This window comes from Lonchura striata, chromosome 17 (assembly GCF_050655825.1).
Source record: "Lonchura striata isolate lonStrDom1 chromosome 17, ASM5065582v1, whole genome shotgun sequence".
NCBI lineage: Eukaryota > Metazoa > Chordata > Aves > Passeriformes > Estrildidae > Lonchura > Lonchura striata.
In genome coordinates this window covers 9,965,917-9,984,807 of record NC_140719.1, presented here as the reverse complement: position 1 = coordinate 9,984,807, position 18,891 = coordinate 9,965,917, and the positions used below count along the sequence as shown (strand labels likewise).

The window sequence follows — 18,891 nt, the reverse complement described above, 5'->3', positions numbered from 1 at the left end:
AACACTCAGCTGAATTGTAAGGTAAATTGGGCATTTAAGTATCTGAGCAACAATAACAGACTGTGAGTAGCTGGTGGGCTCTCCTGATGGGTAACAGAACTGGCTCTATCAGTCCAAGTCAGAGGAACAGTTTGCTCAACTAAGACTGTAGACAGCAAGAATTCTCAGAACTCACGTGCCTGCTTCAGCCACCCAAAGCTGTGTGCCAAGACTCCCAGAGAAAATGTCAAATGACGAGGAAATGCACTGCAGCAACACCTGCCATGTCCAGAACGCTCCCTTCCACTGGAAAAGACTGTCCACTGGCACAGAAAATACACCCACAGTCCTGCCTACTGCTCCTGAGGAGCCAACAAGGGCAGGACACAACCACACAAACTGTTCTCAAGCACTGCACAACACCTGAGGTCTGATAGATGGAAGCAAAGACTCTTCCATCACTAAAAATAAACACCACTGCATGTAAAGATTTGTGAAAGTCCCTTAGTCCTGATACTTCTGCCTATGCAGACTTTGAAAAGTCATCGCAGCCATGATACCCATATAACCAGGTGAGCCATAGCAAGAGCAGCATAGGTGAAATACCTGTGCTACCAGTAGCTTATCTTGGTGAGCACTACCCATCCAAGGCCACCACTGGCCACTGGACAATGATTCTCCATCAAACATTTGACAAATCCTTCACCAGGTCCCAAGCTCAGCAACTTACTCCATCTCTCAGCAGTGAACTTTATTTACTGAATTTTACTGCAACCAAGCAGAGAGAAAAGCAGAGATGTCACAGCTCCAAGAGATGAAATCAGAGCAAAGCTGGCAGTCCTCTGGGTTAACAGTCCTTTTTTCAGGAACAGAAACAGTTCTTTCCACACAAATGCCACCAGCTGTTGAGTAAGCTGCTCTGTTTTCTCTGCAGTCTCAGGAAGGATCACACTGGAATGGGGATGTGGATGCTTACCCTGTGCCTGATGAGCCTCACAACAAAGTCTGGACTTTGGCAACACCCCTCCACTCTCTGAGGTTGTCTGTTGACTTCAGGGCCCCAGCTCCCACTCAGGTTATGCACAGAAGGTTTTCTTTATGAAGAGAGAAACCCCAATGCTATTGATCAACAGGCAGCAAATGTCAATCCCTTGCTGCACAAGCAAGGGAGAGGTTCCTTTACACCCCTGCTGAGCAAATCCCTCTGGCCTCATTCCTTCCCAAGGCACTGCTGGGAGCTCCCCTGGCAGGTACATGCTGCAGGGTACAAAGCTGCCCTGGCAAGAGCTGAATAGCTCTTTCTCTATCAGATTTCTCCCAATTCCCACAGCCATCGAGACTGATGCAGCTGGTTCAAGCCATTAATAAGATGACAAGCAGTCCGGACAAGCCTGCAGTTCATAAACACTGCAGAGGCTGAAGCTTCCAAGGAAGTCTTCCTCCAGGCTCCCCAGTCTGAACAGCACTAGGGCAATGCAGCATTGCACAGCAATTCTCCTTACAGGAAGCCTATTCACAGGAGCCATTTGCACAAATGAGTGCCAAGGATGTTAAGAGAAATGTCATGGGAAAGGGACACAGGTACAAAGTGGTAAGAAAGCACCTTACATGTGTTGTGATTTCAGTACCCTGAAGAAAGAAGCTTTAGACATCTTTAGGTTTTCTGGAGAGCTAAGCAACTCGGACTATGCCCAGGACATCTGGACTACTCCGAGCCAGGCAGGAAGTGAAAACATTTCACAGATGCTTTCATTTACATAGATATTTGCAGTGCATAACTGACAAGGTGTATAAGCGTCATCACTTCTATTTTCCAGATAGGAAAACGACACCACAGAACTCTGCAGCTATGCTAAGTGGCAGAGCAAGAAATAGAGCCTTCATCTCCCACTTTCTGGGGCCAATTCTTCCTAAATCACACTGCCTGCCTGACGCTGTGGGGCCAGCAGCAGCATGAGGCTCCTGCTCCAGATAAGTTTTTGGGAGGGGCAGGTCCTTGCATGCTGGGATGGGGAATGCTGCAAACACCTCCTAAATGAACTACCCCATACTCTGCTTTCAGTGCAATATGATCACAGGCATCAATAGAGCTCATATGCAGAATATTAAGACAATAATAATATGCAAGATCACATGAATCTGGTTCTGAATGACCGTTCTTGAAGCTTGGTTATTTCAATAAAAGATAAAACCATAGTTATTATTGTAGCCAAAGAAGGAGCACCTCTTGAGCATGTCCCTACTCCCCTGCCTGCTTCACAGCCCACTCCCAACCCTGAACAAGATCAGTCGAGTCTTTTGTGCAGCCTCCCAGCCCACATACAGGTAGGAAGAGCTGAAAAACTCACACCGCAGCAGAACTCTTCCAAAAAAATCACTATATTCCCACACAATAAGCGCTTGGGGGAGGGAAAGTCCCAGTGCAAGCTCTTCAAATCTGTCTCTATTCACTCCTTGGCGAGCCAAGGCTACAATTCCCATCTAAATGCCTCAATGGCTACCTGGGAAGGATTCCTCAAGCAAAACTCTTCAGAAAGGGTACTAATTGCGCAAATACTCGGTAGTTTACTCCTCCTAAGTGCTACCCATCTGAAATCCGAAGGCTATTCAGGGTGCTCCCAATAGCTAATTGCAGCCTGGCAGACACCAAGATACTACAGTCCAACAGAGTGGGCTTCTTGGCCAGATCCTAGAGGGTTGTCAGCAAGTCCTCCCTTTCTTCACACTAAAGCCGGGCTCAGCTGCCCATTTCAAACTTGGTCATTATCTCTCTTCCCTTTCACCCAAGGTATGACTTTTCATCAGTCCCCACAAATTAATACCTGCAGTCTTCTTAAAATGGAACACTGAGCTCACCCCCCACTTCCACCCTTTCTCACCTTTTCACCCCTTCCAGCCTACTAACACTCTCCTGAAAATTTAAGTGCTGGAGTCAAACCACAGACATTGCATTTTGGCTGCAAGTTAAATAACCCCCTGCAGAGCTGCATACACACCTTTTAACACCTTCTGTCCCCACACACCTCGCAGCACAAGCAGCTTCACAACCAACCAGTGCCACAGGCAATTACAGAACAACACAGGACTACTAAAGCAGCCTCCAGTCCACTTCGGTTATTGTCCAAATGCTTCCAAATAATAAAAAAAAAAACAGATGAGGATTTAACAGCTGTACAAGTCAGTATCAGAACAGCTTTGCTCTGAAATAAACAGCTCATAAGCTCCAACTGCTCTGTTACTTTTGCACAATAAGTACACACGCATGCAGGGAACATCCTGAATTCTAGTACAACTTACTAACAGAGCATGAGCCTGAGCTATGTTTCAGTGAGGCTGGATATAATGCAATGTTCTGCTTTAGCCCCATTTTATCCTTGCAGGGGAAGGAAAAACTCTTTAACCAACCCAGATGTGGGCAAAACCCAGCTTCAGAGGGTGTTTTCCGTTTGGTAACCAAGTCGCTTAATTTCAGAAGTTACAAATGGCTGTTCTATGATGGAGACAGCTGCAGCTCCCCAGCCTTAACCTGTTCTCTGTGCTCTCACCTCACTGATACCTGACAGAACCACTGTTCTATTTCTTCTGCTCCACATGAGAAATTAGTGATAAGGAGCTGTGAAATTATCGACCTATTAGAAGAATGAGTCAGTGACACACGAAAAACAAAACCCACTTAACATGGCAGGATCAGCTTAAGAGCAAAGTCTGATACTGAGACAACAGCTCAGTGCCAACTTGCTGAATAAATGAGGAATGTAGTAAAAAGAAACAGGGAACCAGAGAGGTCCAGCCCTTGGAATAAACCCTCTCCTGAAGTTACCATATTGTATCACTAAGTTTCTCCTGCTCGTACTGCTTCTATTCCTACAACATGAAAATACAAAATTTTAAGTGGAAATGCCACTAGAGCAAAATCTCTTTGTAGACTACCATCATAAAAAGACATATATATATATATATAAGGTTTACTATTATTTTCAGCAGCACTTAAACGTAGCAGGGCTTGCCCTTAAATACTTTCAATCACTCAGGTAAGCACAATGAAGGCCTTGAGCACAAAGCACTCTGGAACAGGGCAGGTAATTGTGACCTGGATCATCTCAGAGCTGCAGTGCACAGCTCGGGGTCCTTGTTCTCCTCAGGCACAGCTCAGGTGTGAGCCCAGCAGGAGAGGAGGCCACACACGGGCACTGAGCGCTGCCTGTCCTGTGCCATCACCCAGGAGCTGCGTCACACAAACACAGCTCCAACGCCACCACCTTTAGGAGGTTGTTCAAATAAATGAGCCTTTGAAGTCAGGCCTTACACAAAGCTTTATTAAAAGGTTTTATTAAGATGTCACTATAAAGTGAAATAGCTTTAATACAAAATATTTAGCGATATGACTCACTTACTGAAACAAAAATACTTTTAAACCCTGCATGTCCCTTCCAGCATCTTTATGGACTATTTACTCACTTTTCCAGTTTCAGCCAGCTGGATGAGCTGCCCTTTTAAGCTCTCATGCACACATAGAAAAAAGAAAAAAAGCTCAAGAATGCATCAAAAAAATGCACTGTAAGACCAAAGAAAAAAATATCTGAATTTAGAAAAAACAAGGCACCAAGGCACTATATAATGACAAATCTGGAAACCCATATCAAACCGTGGTTTAATTAATTTTTTAAATAAAGGTATCTGTCAAATCATGTAAAAATTTGTTTTGTTAACAGTGAAGAATGCTGAAAGCATCCCCAAATATGTGATACCTAGTTTACTCAACTATGCAGAAAAGTGTACCAGACTAAAGAATAAAAAAAAAAGGAATCAACTGGTACTCAAGACACTCAAAAAATTAAACACAAAATCAAAATACAGCTAACAGCAGATGTACTCGCACTGGCTTGCAAAAACAACAAAGCAGCAATTCCAAACAGTATCTGCAATTTTTCTGAGTATGTTTTTTATCTGAACTTTTAAATTTTTACAAGAAAAACATTATGGGAGAGGTGCCGTTTATTGTAATCCCAAAATATTCTGCTAACTAGGAAAAACTTCTTAAGCCAGAGACCCAAAAGAAACAGCATCACCCATGATGAGCCCACAAAGAGCTCATGGACCACAGGTGAGCTCCTGATAAAACCTAAGCTCATTTACAATGCTTCACTAGGAGTGAAAAATGCATGTAAATATTTCACATTTTCAGTCAGAAATCAGCCTGAAAACATCACTTTCCATCCTCTCTTTAAATTCTGCTTTCAGACTATGGCCTTGCCTTCCCTACCTCTTCCAGATGACTTTAGCCCCTCTGGCTCAGAGCAATAGTTTTTGTTCAGCGTCACTGGGGGTTTCACTACCCCAGTGACACTGAATATGGAAAAGGCAAGTACAAAAGTAATGTCCTGGCCAGTTTATATCTGAACCCTACTCATCAGGAGTCGATTCTCCAAATTTGGGCTCTCCAAGACGGGGACCAGCTATTTATCCATCATGGAAGAGGCCATTCCAGTGGAGGTGTCAAGTGAATCGGTAAGACAAGGCTTAACAAAACCAACGCTTCCACTATAAACCTGGATTCAGTGCTAGAAGAGGTGGGATGCCTTCCTCCCTAGTAGATGATGAACACACTGCAATGTGCTTACACTTTATACCTGTTCCTAGAAAGAAAACTACTAAATCCCTAAACGTTAATGTTTACTGTATAATCACCCCAAACAACAGTAACATCAATATACGAACACTTATCTGATGAGTAGATGCTCAGTGTGTATCTCACCCTTTGCACACCCAGAAAACAGAAACCAAACAAAACAACTTTCCTAACAAAACCCACAATTTCCAGCTCATACCAACCCATTACAGCAGGTTTGAATTTGAATATATGGGGGACTTTTTGTTTTCTAAATTCACAACCAACACGACTAAAAACACCCCCCGGAAAAGATGCTCAGCCCGTGTCCCAGGACCCGCATTAGGGTTTCCCCCAGCTTGCAGCACAGATGCTCCCACACAGAATTGAAAAACTCCTTCTTGAACATAAAAAAAAAAAAAAAAAAAAAAAAGGCCTAAACATATTTCCAAACCTACCAAACGAGCTCGCCCAGCGCACAAACTCCATCCTCGCTCCCTCCCCCACGCCCCAGCCGCATTTCGGCCTCAGCGGCCCTTTTGTAGCTCCCGCACAATAACAAACCGGCCGAGCCTTCTGGATGCCACCCCCCCCCCTTGTTTTGCTGAGACACACACGGCGCGACAAAAATATCTTTGTGTCACACTCCAGACGACCAAAAAAAAAAAACAACCTGCCTTTGCGGCGGGGAGCCCCCCGCGCCGGCTGCACCCGGCGGGGAGCGCGGCGGGCCGGAGCCCGGACAAGGGGCCCGAGCCCCGGCGGCCCCACCGGGGATGGGCCCGGCCAGGCCCCGCGGCGGGCCCGTCCCCGCAGGGAGAAGGGGGGCGGCTCGCACAAGAAACACCGGCGGCCACAGCAGCGAGAAACCGGGGAGAGTCACCCCCCCAAGCCGCCCACGGGACCCGCCCGAGCCGGGAGGCCGCGGGGTGCCGCAGCCGCTGGCTCCGGCTCCATTTTAGCGCTGCCTCGTCCCACCTTCCCCTCTCCCTCCCCTTCCTCCTCCTCCCCCCCCGGCCCCACTCACCGCCCCGAATATCCGCGGCCGCCGCCGCCGCCGGCCCCCGATACCCACCTGTGGTGGTGGCGGGGAGCCGGGGGTGCCTGCGGAGCCGGGTGCGGACGGGTGATGGGCGCGGGGCGCGGCGGATGGCGGCGGATTGCGCGGGGCGGCGGCGGCGGCTGCGGCCGATCCGGGCACTCGCTGCCTCCTCCTCCTCCTCCCCCTCCTGCTGTGCCGGCCCGGCCCCGCCGCGCAGCGCCACCTGCAGGGCGCCGCCGGCAGCGCGGGGGCGGCGCTGAGGGGAGCCCCCTCAGGGGCACCGGGAGCTCCCTCAGGGGGACCTGCGGAGCGCACCCACAGGATTTGGGGCATCTCTGCAAATCCTGGGAGGCTGCAGCGCCTCTCCGATGAGGAGACACTGCGGAGCTGGGCCGGGTTACTCTGGAGAAGGGAAGGCTGAGAGGGGATCTCAGCAATCCATGTCAGTGTCTCCCCGGTGTGTCCGAGGATGGTGCCAGACTCTCTTCAGTGGTGACAGGATGAGGAGCAATGGCCATAAATTCAAAGACAAAAAGTTTTCCCTCAACATAAGAGAGAATTGCTTTAGGTTGAGGGTGGCAGAGCTCTGGAACAGATGCCCAAAGGAGTGCTTGGAGTCTCCCTCTCTGGAAACAGTCCAAACCCACCTGGGCACATTCCTGTGCATTGATCTGCAGGGATCCCTTCCAACCTCAGTTAATCTGTGATCCTGTGAGCTCCTCTCAGAGAGATGCCGAGCTGCTGGAGTGGGTCCGGGGGAAGGCAACAAGGAGGATTTGAGGACTGGATCATCTCTCCTATGAGGCAAGGGTCATCACGGCAGGGCTCATTGCTACAGCCACCTCAGCCCCCTGTGCCAGGGACAATGTCTCTGAGGGGATACTGGAAATTTTTCCCTCACATTTTTATGACCCCAGAGCCATAGGGCAGTGACAGGGACGTGGGGTGATGACAGGCACATGAGGATTCCTGTCCAGCCTGAGAGGGACCAGAAAACACCACATGTTTTCCAAATGGGCAGCAGGTTCAAAGGAGAAGCTGCCCCTTGGAAGGACTTCAGTCCACAAATATCTTTTAATTTGTTCTGTCATCAAGGATGATGGAAATGAATGCAGTAGAGCAAAGCAGTCACTCCTCTCCCAAAACACTCTACAGAGCCATAAAATACCAATAGCCTCACCAGCAAAAACAGTCCCTGCTTCAGACAAAAGAACTTCAGGTCGACACAACCTAAGAAGCAGCAGCACTGGCAAGAAATTGGCACTAAAGATAGTATTGTAAAAGTTACTGCAAATTGCAGTTCCTCTGCCCAGTGGATGTTTTATAGCTTTGGAGATGTGGTCTCCTTGCACACAAGGACAGAGCAGCATCTCTTTTATTATCCTTCCCTGTCCTGTAAGACACACAGGTGTCTGTCAGTGTGACATTTGGTGACAGAGGGCCAGACTGCAGGTACACACATGCATTTATTTCTTAGGGACTGTCCAGCAGTTCAGAAAAATTGTGCACACACACATTTATATTTATATATATGGGACAAGCACCTGGGCAATTGCTGGTCTTATGCAAATGCACTCTTTAGCTTATTCAATGGTCACCAGACATGTGCTGTCACCCCACATGCCCTTGCCCATGAAGGGAAAGTGGCTTTAGAGGAATTTCGCAGCACATTTCCCAGAGCAGACAGTGCCTCAGCAGGAACTGTCCCCACCTCTCTCCGTGTTACAGGAACAGCGTAAGGCCAGGCACCCGGATCACTGCTCATGAGAGATGATCTCAAACAGCCATCAAGAGTAATGCAGAGGGAAGAAATGCATGAACAGCTTTCTGGACCATATGGGATGTTCCTACAGTTGATCTGCACTGCTATTGAAGTTGCCAGGCACTGAGCTACCACGAGATGCACCAGTGCTGCTGAAACCATCATCTGGTTGTCCTTTTCTGCATATCAAAGTACTGCACCACTCCTGCCCCTTTGGTGTCTCATCTCATCTCTCTAGAAGTGTTTTTACCTGTCCAGAGACAGGAGGTCAATGCCCTCCACTTCTCTCCCTACAGGACCCCAACCCTCTTTCCCAACATTCCCAAATTCCTGTTCTCACCAGCTCACTGGCAGCTGGGGCATTAGTCTGGTCCACTTAATTCTTTATTTCTCCATTGGTCAAACAAGTACATACACATACAAACACCTCCTCTAACCTGCCTCCTGCCCATGCAAAACCTCAGAGTCTTCCACAGCAGCAGCTACAGTGACAGGAAGCCACCCTGTGGCACCAACATTTCCTTTTGGGAGATCAGGAATGTGGGATCCCCTCACTTTCAGTGACTCATGCAGACACCTACAACCCCCACCATCAGCAGGTGACTCACATAGGCTTGGCCAGGTCAGCACTATCCACATCTGCTGCTGTAACAAGCAGTTCTCCCAAGGTCTCCTGTGCATCTCCAAGGCAACAATCCAAGGCCAAGGGAGTAGATGCAGCAATTAAAGAAAAATTAATGCAAACTGTTGTGGTGATCAAAAAACCAAAGTAAACAATGAAAGACAATAGTAAATATATTACCAAGTGTGTACACTGCAGTGCCCACAAGCTCCTGGCTTTTCCACCTGTGCCCAGCAGTGTGCCAGAGCCAGCTCTGGAATTTTGCAAGTCTGGCTCAGGACTGCATTAGGGCTGGATTTTTCCACCCCTTCACTGTTCAAAGCTGGACAAAATCTGGATAGTGAGAGGACAAAGCTTGTCTCTGCCACCACAGGGGAGAGTGGGGTTCCTCTACATCCAGGTGAACTACGTGTGGCCCATGGGGACACATATGGATCAGACCTTGGCATAAAGTGAGGAATTTCTTCTGGTGCTCTTTAAAAGACCTGCACCACCTCTCACCAGCCTGTGTATAAATCAAAATAACTGGTGTAAAGTGAGAGCTTGGTAGGACTAGACCCACAACAGACTGTGGAGGAGGAGTGTCAACAATGAGAAGCAATTTGGGCAGAGACTGAAGAATAGGTTTCATCTGGATGAAATTCAGTGCATAGCTCTATGCAGGATCCATTCTGGAAAAACAACTCACCCACTCTGATTTTTCACCTGTTCCAGAGTCTTTACTAAATTGCTCCCTAGAAAAAAGAGTGACACTCAGGAGTATTCTGCTTCCTCCTTGCAGGACTAATTACAAGTGAGAGCAGAAATCCTTCTGTGTGCTTCATCCTTCCACTAGTGAGAAATCTGCTAAACACAAAATATCCATTACAGAGGAAATCTGCTAAACACAAAATGTCTATTACGAGGGCTATCCATTATAGCCCTCGTATAGGACATACATCTACAGAAGTATCTTCTGATATAAGGTCTCCTAGAAATAATAGAATTTCTATTATGTTCTGCAGCTTCTACAAAATTTGCTCTGAATCCATCAATCCCTGCCCCTGCCTTGCACCAAGCAGGGTGATTTACAGGCTCAATACTCCTGTGCCATTTTGCTATCACTTTGTTCAGCTGTAAATGGCAGCCTGCACCACAGGACAGGGCCTTACTGCCCTCGCAGTCATTCACAAAACTCATCAACACACTTGTAAAAAGCAAAGCGATCCTTCTCTGTTCCCCATCCAGAGGCCATTTGGCACCACAAAGTACACATTTACCTTAGTGGCTCAGGTCACGGTCCTTCCAGTTTTCCATCTGTCTCAGACAGCAGCCAACATCAGCTACTGCAGGAGAAACTCAATGGTCAGTTGTGGAATCACATGTCCAAGGGAAAATATGCTTTATAATTCCATGAGGTAAGAGCTGTTTATGCCCTGAAGCATGAGAATAATTTCAAATTCAGTTGTGTCTAAATCAAGAGTGCCTCATGACTGCACTGATTTCATTAGCTTATCTGAGACAGCTACAGGGAAATTCAAGCCTGCAACTAAGTGAGCAGGGCCTTAGGACCCAAAACCCAGTCAGCAAGAACATCAATAGAGTTGAGCTGTCATATTTGAGAGGTAGAAGACATGAGTAGCTCTGGCAGCTCTCTGTAATCCCACGAATGAGCCTGTGTTACCCAAATATAAGGAAATGTTTTGAAAGCCAGAACTCAAGCAGAACAAAGGGACATTGGGTCTCAAATATAAAAGATTTTCCCCCCCTCTACTTTAAGACTGAATATCAACAGAGATGCTTTGTAAAAAGAGGTATTCTGTAAGAAGAGAAAGGAAGCTGGAGTCTCTCACTTGTCTAAGCTGAAATAAGTATGAAATATTGGGAATGGAAAAATAGTATGAGAACCAAGTAATCCTGGCCTGTGTTTCAAACTGGGTTACTTGGAATAATTGTGTTACTTACTGCTTCTTCTAGCTGCCAGATCAGGTAGAGGCTGTTGATTTTTATTCCTTTGCAGCCTATGGGAGTTGCAGGCTCTGTATAAAAACAAGATGACATGGAAGTGTTTGTTTGCCAGGCTATTGTTTGTCCTTTTAAAGGCTGCAGTCACACTCCATTCTTCATGAGAAAATGCTGGCTCCTGAAGGACAAACCAAAATGACTATTTAAGGCACTAAAAATGGAAATCATTTAAAACAGAGCTGATTAAAAGGAAGAAACTATTCTTCCAATGAGAAGTGAATTGCTTTCAGCTGGCCTGAGCACTGAGCTTTGTTTGCAACAAAACCCAAATACCAGTTGCCTGATAGTGCAAGTATTTTGAAGGCACTTAATCTGCCATGACTCTAGTTTTTCCTTGTCCATAACTGCAAAACAAGTGTATTGCTTCTGCTCATCCTGGCTCAGTGATTATTCCTTTGGCTGGGCTGTTCAGAAGACAGCAAGACTGCTCTTCAGACAGATTTTAAAGCCCAGCCTTTCTTGCTACATCCAATTGGAAGCCCTCACAAAACCTTGATTGCTTAAATAGCAAGAGATTCAAGAAAAAAAAAAATCCAGAAACATCACACAGCTTTTTTACAATGTGACAGCTTGTGTTCTTCAAAAGACTCCAAAGATTGATAGTGACATGCCAAGTTTTCAGCACCTTCAGAAAAGAGGGGAAAATAGGGAGATGGAGGTTCAAGTACTAAAGTTTTGTCAGGGAAAGACTTGGGTGTATTTTTCAATACAACACTCACTTCCAAAACACACAGAAAAACACTTAGAGAAGCACCTGGGGTTTTTTTCAGTTAGCACCTCTGTTTGCTCTATCAAAGCCCCTTCTTCAAAGAGGTTGGAAAAAAAATCCAAGACAAATAAGGGGATAGAGTTATTTAACATAGGGTCCTCCTACAAGGTGTATCTCAAAATACAAGGAATATTTCTGAGGAAGGCAAAACATTCCTGTTTTAGATCAACCTGATTCTTATGACAATTCATAATATAAATATATCAAACTTCTTTCACTCTAAATCTGAAGATCAGTCCAGATTTAAACTACAAAGTAATTTTGTTTCCTACCTTGAAACTCTCATAATGACTATAGTTGTGGTCAGGATGTGAGTGCAAGGACATGTTTGGGTTCATGGTTCCAACCTTCCATCACAACAATCTGATTCCTCCTGTCCATGCGTGGCAAGACAGCTGCTGTTTCACAGCTCAAAAATATCTTGCTTCACCCTGACAAAGGGAAGTATCAGCTGCTTCTGAATATGCTGGAGCTGATGGGAATGGATGGATTTTGGTAGAGCTTCAGCCCCTGCTGTAAACAAGCCAGTTCTTGTTGTCCCTGCCGAGCGTGGCTCTGATCAGTGATGATCACAGCCCAGCCAGCATGTGAATCCTGCACACGTGCAGAGACAGAAATGGTAACTTCAACTAACAGGCTGCAGGATGCACTTCCACAGCCCTGAAACCAAGGCCGTTGTTTGGAACACCTCTGGAGCTACAGAATTTCCTTTCTCTTGGGGAATTCATGAAATAACTCTCTAGTGAATGTTTTTTTCTCATGACCAGATTTGTCCCTTCCATCTCAGGAGCTCCCACGTGGCCCCTTTTGAGTTCAGCTTCTTCTTTAATTATTAACAGAATTCCTAAATATTTCAGCGGGTGCTAGCTACCTCTGCTCAGGGAAAACACAGCATCGGCCCCAAAAGCTCCATCCACCTCCTGCCTCTCCGTCCCTGTGTCCCTGCTCCCTTCGGAAACGACCAAATGGTTTGGGGTGTAACTTCCCGCGGGACTCTGGCTGCTGGTGCGGGGACAAGGACGCGGAGGGGCTCGCAGGGGCTGGGGCATCTCCGTGCCGGGGGCTGCGATCCGGGGCGGCGGCGACATCCCGCCGTGTCCCCACTAGATGGAGCGACAAACCCAGCCTGGAGCCGCCGGCTCTCCCCAGTGTCCCCAGCCCTGGCTGCTGCGTGCCCCGGTGGCCGGAGGGCTCGGAGGGTGGCCCCGGCAGCGGCCAGCCCCGTTCCCGCATCTCCGCCCGCTGTGTCCCCGCGGCACGCTGGGCTCACGCCCCACGCTTGGTGCTCAAAGAGGCGGCCGAGGTGTCGAGCAGATGCTTCTCCACGTGGGAGTGGGTTTTTCTTGGTGCTGTGAGCACCTCGGCTTCGCTATTTAGAACCCAGGCAGCGCTAATGAACCCGGCGAGTGAGCAGCAGCCCTGGCGATGGACTCAGCCTCACACAAATCACCCCGCAGCTTTGCTGAGCCCCTGGGGCCAGGGCTCTCTGTGCAATGTGGTGGGGATGTGGAAAACACGAGGATATCCCTGATCTGTGCTCGCCAGGGCTGGCAGGGACCCCCGGTGCTGAGGGAACCCCGGGAGGCTTCGTGCAGCCTGGGATTCTCCCTTTGGAACAGACCAAAGTCAGGTTGCATCATCAGCACAGTTTTGTTGAAGGTGCCATCCTTCTCCCTCAGCTCATCTCCAAGGGATCTGTGACTCATCTGCTTTGCCCTCACAAGCCTGGGAAGAGGAGCATAGGCAAAGGTCGTGACCAAAGAAAAGGTTCAGCAGAGACAGATGGAAACTCAGCGGCTGACAGACCCTGTCCTGTCCAAATAGACACAGGGGCCAAGTGCCACCAGGGTTTGCAGCAGCCTGGGGAGGGGGTAGGTGGCACTGCTGATTCCACACTCCAGGAGGCCAAATTCACCTGTCCTGCAGCCTGGACCAGAGCTGATTTTAGACATAAAAACCACAGGATGTGAGACAAGGATGTAACGAGGCTGACTTCAGCAGGAGCCTCTCCTGTGCTGCAGGAGGTGCAGAGGCCTTGGGTCTCTCCAGACCCCTCCATGAGCCTCACACCATTCCTGCCCAGCCTTGTGGGTGAGCATGGGGTGTGGGGGCTGGCAGGAAGGAGCTCCTGCCCTTGCCTGGGACGTGCATCTCACTTCACCACGGAGGAGAGCCAGGCAGTGCCAGGGCTGGCAGGCGCTACGGTGGGAGCACAGCCAGGGGGTTATTAATAACCTGCTGAGTCAGGGGGGGCTCTTGGGTTTCAGGATCACAAGACAGGCGCCGAGCAGCTCGGATGGATCTCCCTCATTCCTACTTTTTTCATTGACAGGGACAACTGCTAAGATGGCCTCATTCTCTCTGCAGGACAGCTTGGCCCCATCCTGACAGTCACTGCACCCAGCAGGGATGCAGGGTTTGGACTGGAGCTGCAATGACACCAAAAATACAAGTGCTGTCCTAAAGAAATTAAACAAGGAGGGCAGGGGCAGAGACACACAGGATTGATCAGGACACAGCAGCCATAACAGCCCTGTTCCTCATCAGTGTAATCAAATCACATCATGGAAAGAAAAATGAGTACCACAGACCTCCCGTCCTGTTTCCCTGCAGGATCCTCTCTGCAACCCCCAAAAAGGCTGTGACAGATTGGCATCCTGCTCCTACCCAACAGGATGGAGTCAAGGACCTCATAAGATGCAAAGAAAATTTGGAGGATCTTGCAGACATGCATATTTCAGTGTCTAATTTAGAGTTTTGCAGGGATGAAAAGCCTCAGGGGAGAGGGCAGTTCTAGCAAGTCTGGGATGGGATCAGACCTCCCAGAAATCACATTGTCCCAGCCTGGCTGCCACAGCATCACCTGTGTTTCTGCTGAAGCTCTTGGCTGAGACAGGCTGAGGTCTGCTCTGGGGTGATTCCTTATGCATTGCTATGGAAAAGTAGTCAGTGATGTGGAACAGATTACCTTTCAGATGCAGCAGTGTGCATTGCAGCTGAACAGCTTCTCTTGCAAACACATTCCAAGAGCAGACGGAGTGGCAAAGGACCATCCCCAGGTCTGAGCCCGGCCCTCAGGGGTCCTGCCAGGGCAGGGGGTGCAGGGACCCCTTGCACACACACGAGCTCGCATCATGCTGGGATCTGGGCACTCCCAGAGCTCCTCAGCCCCACAACCTACTGGTGTTTGAGGGTTTGCCTGGCCCTGCTCCCCTTTCCCCATCCTACCCACCCTGGGTGTGCTGGAACACAGTTGTCTATCAGGAAGGAGAGCACTCTGGCTCTTGCTGGCAGAGTGTTTCACACTGGCAACATCTCCAACAGCTATTTTTTTCACCCAGGTCAGGACCAAAATAAACCTCTCGCCCATCCCCAGCAGCTGTTACAGACATCACCCTGGCCATGCCGGTGTTCCCTGGCCCCTCTCCTGTCACAGTGCTCAAATCCCAGCGTCTGCAATTGCTGTTGCTGTAGCTGCCACTTGCAGCGGCTGAAATAAGTGAAGTGCTGAAGCTATGCTTGACTCCTGTGTCCCCAGAGAGGTCTCATTTCATTGTATCAGGCTGTCTGAGCCGCTGAGCCCCGTTCATTTCAATTAGCCCGATAGCTCTCCAATCCTATTTACCTTTATGAATGTGTGAGCATCTTACTGCTTCCCACAGCAGTCAGATTAAAGGGTGAGCGAGGAATCACACACTGCATCCCTTGCAGGGCAGACCCACAGCAGTGTATTTCCTGTAGTGAGTAAACTCAGACACAGATAAAACCATATCCAAGGGGCATATCCAAGCAAACCTTATTGAGTTGGGAGCAGCCTGCAGTGGTAATCCCCAGATTAGCCAGAAAACTCAGTCTATACCTTTTAATTTTAAATAAATATTTTACATTTTAGGTGATGCATCTTTTGGCAGATAAAAGATAGAAGAGCCTGGAAAGGCTGTAGTCCCTCAAGTCTCCTTTTTGACTAAATGCTCCCTCCCAGCAGGACCTGTCCTGAGGTCCATGTTCCTCACTTGGATTTTAACAATCATTAACCATCTCAACACATTCCAGCACTTAAATAGGCTCCTTGAGAGGGAGAGATAAGGTATCAGCTTTCCGGTTCATCTTGCCAGCCTGTCTGCAGCAGATAAGCATGTTGGGCAGCAGGAAAAAGGTTATCTAGAAAGGAAGCTGAGCAACGGCTGCTGTTATTGCAGGAGGCTTTGAAAAAAAGTCACCCCACCAGGAATCCCACAAGCCATACAAGCCCTTCCCGGTGGAACGTGATTGATGGTTGGAGTCCAGCTGTGCCTTCCTCCCGGGGTGGGAGGCATCTTCCGTCAGGGAGGGCAGAGCTGCCGAGGTCATGCTCCCCCAAGGAAGGTCACATCAGAGGCAGGTGCCCAGAAACCTGCTGCTTTCCCTCTCTCCTGCCCTGCCCCTGCTCTGAGGAATAGCAGCAGGAGGGGTTTTGCCCCTTCAGCACATCTTGAATGTTTCTGAGCTGAGAAGTCTGCAAGAGGGAATTTTTCTGCCCAAAAACTGAGGAACTGATGTTGTGGGTTGTGCATGGGGTCCCTGAAAACCAGCACTGATCTCCCACTGATCGCTGCAAGAGCAGAAAGGAGATCCTGAGAATTCTCAGCCTTTCTTAACCCAAGCATCACCTTGCTTTTTGTGATGGGAGAGGAGAAACAAGCCATGCTGGGAATGGAGGTTCTTTTACCCCTGGTGAAAGATGTTCCTTTCCTTTGGAAAACTGCTTCTTCATTCATCTTCCTGCCTGTACTATGTTTGCTTTTTTGCAGTTGCAGAAATGATGCATATCAGCTAGGGAAAAGGCAAAACAAACAAACAAACAAACAAGCAAAAAGCAGCCATTTCCACTCAAATTCCCAGACCACCTTTCTGCCTTCTTGTTATCACTCAGGGACAAAAGACCCCTGATCACAGACATGCTGGTTCAGGAAATGGCCTAAATCAGGGGCTGCAGAACAATTACCAGAGCAAATCCTGCCAGGAAGTGCTCTGAACCCACTCAGCCACCTTCTCTACCCTCAGGACCTGCCACCCCTTCCAAGGCATCCTCATGGCATCCCTCCACATGCTCCTGTATTTTGCTGATTCCCATTAATCTGTGTTTTATATAACCCCTGGCTTGTGCTGGACACAAAAGCGTTGCATTACCATGCTATTAATACACAAGTCAAGGTTTAGGATTTAAAGCAAATAAAGCCCCCCACAGCCAGGGGAATCAATCCATGACAAACCAGTGCTGGCAGCTCCAAGGTGCAAATTGCAATGGAGAGAGGGCACCCACACCCAGATAGCAGAGGCTGATTCCTTAATCACCACTGCATTGAGTGTTTAACTATTGCACAGCTCTTTGGCTGGAAGCAAACATCACCAAATGCCCAAAGCACTTTGGGCTCTGGGCAAGTGTTTCATGAACATCCATCATTTTAGCTCTCAGCTTCTGTTCCCATTGCTTTTCATTTAATTAATTTCTGCAGGTCTGGCTTACCAGCACTGATGGTCTTGCACAAAACTGCTGGTCCTGGGAGAAGAAAGGAAGTCAGAGAGAGTCCCAGGGGCGTGGGGATATTGGAGGGATGGGGACTCAGGGCAGTTTCTGGGGAATGGAAACCAACTGCACCTGTTTGCAATTTGTTAGAAAAACTGGGCTAGATCCCTGTGTGAAGCCCAAGTCCCATCCTCCAGAGAAGCTCAGAGGAAGCACAGGGTAAAGGGAGGAGCACTGGCATTTCCAATGGTCCTGAGCAGGCTGGCCAGCAGCATCTGCTGCAGGGCTCCCACACCTGATCCCAGAGCTCTGGAGCCTCCTGGGAGCTTCAGCCAATTTATTCCAGCACTGCAATTAGCGCTTCATCATGGCCAGACTGTGAACAAAGGCTGTAATACCACCCAGCCTGCTAAGAACCAGGTCTTTTCCAGGGAAAGCTCTTCTTTGGCGGGGTTGGGGTCCCCCCCAGGCCATTCAGCATCTCTTCTCTGCAGCAAGGATCAGCCTCGCTCAGGCTGTGTGAGGTTAATGGATTTCAAGCGACTCCTGTGATTAACTTTTCCTAAATCTCCAATTCTTTCGTGCCTTCTATTTTTATAAAAAGAAAAGGGAGGGAGGCGGTATTTACGAGGGATTTCACTCAAATAATGAAATAAATGTGATCAGCCGAGGGACCTTTAATCCGCTTTGACTCCTGTGTCCTGGGGAAAGAACAAGGAGATCTTTGCTGCTCTGAGTCCCAGTGAGGCACGGAATGAAACAAGCCCATCCCTGCCTGGCTGGGGGGCAGAGCCCCAGCATCACCCCTAAATCAAGCACTGCCTGCAGACATAGGCACATCAGCCAGGCACTTGGGTCAACACCAGAGAAAAACACCTCTGTGGTCACCTGCTCCCACCTGCAGCGTACATGTCCATGTCTCTGTGTGCTGAGGCAGGAACTGGCTGCATCTCTAGTTCAGGTGGCCAAAATCACATAAAAAAGCATCATCTGTGCTCGTGTATCTTTTGTGTTGCAGCACCTTCTGGAATGTAAGTGTGTGAAGGGGAGACACCATCCGTTTCCTTAGGCTTTGCCCACTATATTGAACTTGTAGTCTGGAAATTACATGGTTAATTAGCACTTTAATTAAAAATTTTAACTGAAAACCATGCAGGTGATTCCCCCTAATTCAGAGTTTCAAAAGTGAGTTTGTGGCTGCCAGGGACGTCCTCGGTGCTGTAAAGAGCAGTGTCAGGGCTGTGACAAGAGCTGGGGCTGCTGCACTGAGCTCCTGGGAGCCAGATAAACCCCTGGGTCTCTTCACCCTCCTCAGAGATATCCTGACTAAATAAAAGGAGTGTGTTTGCCCAAGAAAACCCAGCCTGGGGTGAACTAGAGTCACACCTGTGCTACTGCTGGGACACCTTGTATGACAGCCTTCCTAATTCTCCTCTCAATCCTCAAATCTGCCAAGCCACCCTCCACCATCTCCTGCAGGTCCCTCCCCTTCAGCTGCCTCACCCTGGGAAGGACAGGGACAATGAGTCCTGGGGGACAGAGAGGACCCTGCCATGGCAGGGAGGGCAGCACAGCCCTGATGTAGGAAAGGATTTGTCC

The 18,891-nt window shown here is 48.6% G+C and overlaps 1 protein-coding gene and 1 long non-coding RNA gene across 21 annotated transcripts in view; both read right to left on the bottom strand.

The window, feature by feature from the left end:
• The window catches only part of PRRC2B (proline rich coiled-coil 2B), a 46,527-nt gene extending 39,704 nt beyond the window's left edge, over window positions 1-6,823 (bottom strand). For 14 of the 19 annotated variants that reach the window (XR_014958853.1, XR_014958854.1, XM_085594155.1 and 11 more), the window contains exon 1: window positions 6,615-6,823. The gene's annotated coding sequence lies outside the window, so the exon portion shown is untranslated. Of the gene's footprint in view, window positions 1-6,260; window positions 6,355-6,614 lie in introns of those variants that run through there. The other 5 variants (XM_085594156.1, XM_031506325.3, XM_085594158.1 and 2 more) reach the window with 2 other exon arrangements.
• Window positions 6,824-16,238: 9,415 nt separating this feature from the next.
• Window positions 16,239-17,564, bottom strand: LOC146765884 (uncharacterized). 2 transcript variants are annotated; one of them, XR_014958857.1, is made up of 4 exons: window positions 17,425-17,564; window positions 17,293-17,325; window positions 16,495-16,598; window positions 16,239-16,377 (listed from the first exon to the last, which is right to left on the bottom strand). It is a non-coding gene; the product is annotated as an uncharacterized LOC146765884 (long non-coding RNA). The 2 variants fall into 2 exon arrangements; XR_014958856.1 differs by lacking the exon at window positions 16,239-16,377 and having other exon boundaries at window positions 16,461-16,598.
• Between the last annotated feature and the right edge of the window lie 1,327 nt (window positions 17,565-18,891).